Below are 3,897 nucleotides of genomic sequence, written 5' to 3' on the forward strand. Positions count from 1 at the left end.
CCCCCCCCCCCTATTTTATAAGTAACTGTTTTTTGATGCCGTCTCTGTTCCCATCAGAAAGATTTGCAATAATTTCCTGTCTTGGTGACAACTTTCAGTAGGAGAGGAAGTCAAATCTCCCTCATGGGGACACTGGCTGTAATTAGGCTTATGGGTCGACGTAGGAGTGACTATGGGCCATGGGAAGCCCCAGGACCCCTGTTCATGGAAGGGGCCCGGGCCTATGTGAGCGTTTTAAGTCAATTAAAGCGAAATTGTTTGTAGTTGTGGAAGGAAGTGAGGCGGTTTAGAAGCTCTGCGCGGGTTGAACTTCTGTGTCTCCATTGGTGTCACCTGATACAGGAAGTGAAGGAAAAATCTCTCCAGCAGTAAAAGGACTTTATTAGGACTTAATTTATTTCCTTTATCTCCGTCAGGGGATGTCCCCTCATTTCCTGTTCCTGTGTCTGGTGTCACTGGGACAGGAAGCCAGAGGACATCTCTCCGCTAGAGACACAGGAGTCAGACGGGGGTTCTACACCTTCCACACTCCACCCTTTACGTATTGGTGTTGTCTGTACAATAAAAGTCTTTGTCCTCCATGTGGGCGGAGTCACGCTTCAAATCCTAAAACAGAAAGTGTTTTCTAAGCTTTGCACTGTGTAGAGTCTTATGAAGAACCGGTAGCAAAGTTGTCTCTGGAAACTGTTTTCATAGACAGTCTCCTCGTTTAGAATGATACATGACACACTCGCACTTTATTTCCATTCATTTTTATTTATTTACAACCCTTTAAAAAGGGTAATTCAAGTCTTCAGAAGGGGCGGGGTCAGATTATTGCATACAGATACGTAGAGTACAATCCCCATGGATTTCAGTGCTGGTTACTGAGAGGTAAAGCTCCATAGAAGCAATGCAGCATCACCAGTGTATAATACCCTCTGTAAAGAGGACCTGTAGCCTTTGTAATGTTTTCCAAGACATATGTGTTCTATGCAAAATCTCTACTTGTATGTGCTGTGCTGATCCTCATCTCACTACAGGACCGGGTCTGTCTGATTGAACACAACAGGCTCTAATGACATGAAAGGCCCATAATGCTCCTGCTAGTCAGGTAACAGTAAACTAAAGCTACCTATGTGCACATTTAGCCTTGCAATAATGGTCAATCAGGAAAATCCAGCTTGGTCTATAGCTCCGCCCCCGAGGATCATAGGCTAGGAAATGGATGTAGAGGCTTATGGAAGACACTGGGGGCTTAAGGAAGCCCCTGAGGATCCTTAGCCAGGGATTGGATGCAGAGGCTCCAGGAAGACACACAGACACGTTTCCTGGATCTGGTTGTCTCTCTTGTCTTGTGCTTCACTCAAAATAATAATGGGGGTTGGTTAGGCAAATGTGTACCCAGTTCATTATTATTAAAGGACAACTATGAGGTGAGTGATTTTCACTCAGCCTCATAATCTGAGCCGACCTGTGACAATGAGACTGTCACAGGTCGGCTCAGTAGATCGCGAAGTGAGCGGACACATACCGGCGTTCGCTCACCTCTCGATCCTGTCCCTGCAGAGAGCAGTGACAGGGGAGGGACTGGATTCCCCCCTCTCCGCTCCGATCCTCCAGCGCTGACTGGCAGAATGGACGGGGGAGGGGGCGGTTACAGCTGGCTCTGCCTCTAGATAGGCAGAGCCAGCTGTCACTCACTCAGCTGGGCGGATCCCGGCACAATTGTTGGGATTCGCTCCGGCTGCGGTGTCTCAGTATACCGCGAGCTGTAGCTCCCTATATACTGAGCTTAGGGTGACAGGAGGACGCTAGTTTGTGTCCTCCCGTTACCCTAAGGAGAACTATGGGGAAAAGTCCTAACCCCATAGTTCTCCTTTAATGATAGGTCATCTTAGCCTGTCACTGGATCACACAGTACAAATGGCTATAGACATGTGATGAGAGGCACTACAAGTGCCAGGTACATGTCCTATTAAAGTTAAACCTTTCATCTAGATGTCTCCGGGCCAGGGGTTCCTGGGAAATATGGACCGGCTCCAGGGTGGACCCAGTATGCAAATACTGTTCTATCTCCAACAACAAGCACGATCATTGTGTCTACTAAGTGCACACGTATTGCATTGTGGGGGGGAGAGGTGTCCTTACCATGTTGGTTCAGGCAAACTACGTTGCTCTATATGACCCAATCATCCTCTATGGCAAAGGTAGCCAAACTCCGACCCCCCAGCTGTGGTGGAACTACAAATCCCAAGAGGCATTGCAAGATTCTCACAGCCACAGACATGACTCCCAGAGAGAGATGCATCATGGGATTTGTAGTTTCACCACAGCTGGAGGGCCAGAGTTGGGCTACACCTGCTCTATGGTGTGCAAATGGTTACATCTAAAAGAGTAGTGTGTGCCAGCATATTAGGGTGCCCAATAGGGCCACCCACTGGTGGAATTGTGGCTGAGTCAGCAGGACTAGGCTGAAATGTGACCAGTTTATGGCCAGATCTCCATGGGAGTATATGCTACATACATCCAAAACACATTTAATATTTGGGGTGTCATTGATAAAAGTTGCCACTAGATGGCGTTGACTAGTATAGGAATTTCCTATATAGGCCAGTGTCATCTAGGGGTGATAGTGCCATGTGACCTTTTATAAGGGAACCCGTTGTAGATTTATTGGTAATGTGTCTGATAAATCCATTAGGAGGAATTATATTTGGTGTAGTCTTGAAGGCTGCATTCACCCCTCGGCGTGGGTGGCGAGGGGTGTTTTTGCCAGGGTTTGGTGGCATTTTACAATCGGAGAATGGGGCCCTAGGCAAGGTAGTAGTTTTGCCAACCTCCCACCATCTTTGCAGTTGATAAGTAGAGATGAGGCTGGACTTGCTATGAACCCAGTTCGGCTAAGTTCAACCAAGCCCGCTCAAAATTCTAACCCATACCCCCTTCTCCCAACCCAATCAATGGCGGCAGTTGCGGCAGGGATCTTACACGCTCCTTTGTGACGTATATCTGCAGGCAGGTAATGCGCCTCCTTGCAATTGATTGGGTCAGGAGGAGAGGGTGGCGGGTAGAGTTTTGAGTGGGTATGGGTAATCTCAAGCCAACATCAAACCCAGGGTCATCACTATTAATGAGGACTGCGCTAGGCTCAGAGAGTCTACTCCCTCTGCATCGTCTGTATTGGTGTGGCCCCATCAGACACCAACTGCCTACAAGTCCACCCTCCCCGGTGTTGTGACAGGCGGCTTCCCAGCCTCCACCAATTGCAATCAAGCCTGAAGATTGCAGCTGGGCCCCTGACTGGCCCTAGGCTCCTGCTTCCTGTTTTAAAGGAGACAACTCCCAAGATGCAGTAGGTTTTCTGAGCTCAGAGTCAAATGCACAGTGCAGACATGGCATGAAATGCGAAGATTTGAACGCCTTTATATACCTTCTGCCATTTCGCCGCTGTGCACATACCCGAGCAGGTCGATGGCAGGGTGAGGCTAGGAGATCCACCAAAATAAACAGAGAGGCGCGGGGAGGGACTGCCATGGAGTCAAGTCTTTATCACCCCGAAGTCTGGCCGTAGCTATCCCGATGCAGTATATTTATACTCTACAAAAATACATTTACAGGACGATTCTCTATTCAAAAATAAACATCTAAGAAACAGAAACTTGTTACAATAAGCCGCTCCGTACCTTTTATCACGCCGGGGGGCCATCGGTCGCGGTAGGCCGGTGCCTATGGACGCCGCCGGAGGCTGAGGCACGTTTCCCTTCCTTTTTATTTTTACCTATCGGGCCTGCGTGACGTACAAAACAGACCAGCTGAAATGCCCAGTATGTCCGCTGACTCAATCCTCTTCAATATTATTATATCTTCAATATCTACAGTATATAAAATATATTATTATATTATTTTATATCTAGT

This window comes from Nanorana parkeri, unplaced genomic scaffold (genome assembly GCF_000935625.1).
Source record: "Nanorana parkeri isolate BGI_ZX_2015 unplaced genomic scaffold, ASM93562v1 scaffold474, whole genome shotgun sequence".
Taxonomy (NCBI): domain Eukaryota; kingdom Metazoa; phylum Chordata; class Amphibia; order Anura; family Dicroglossidae; genus Nanorana; species Nanorana parkeri.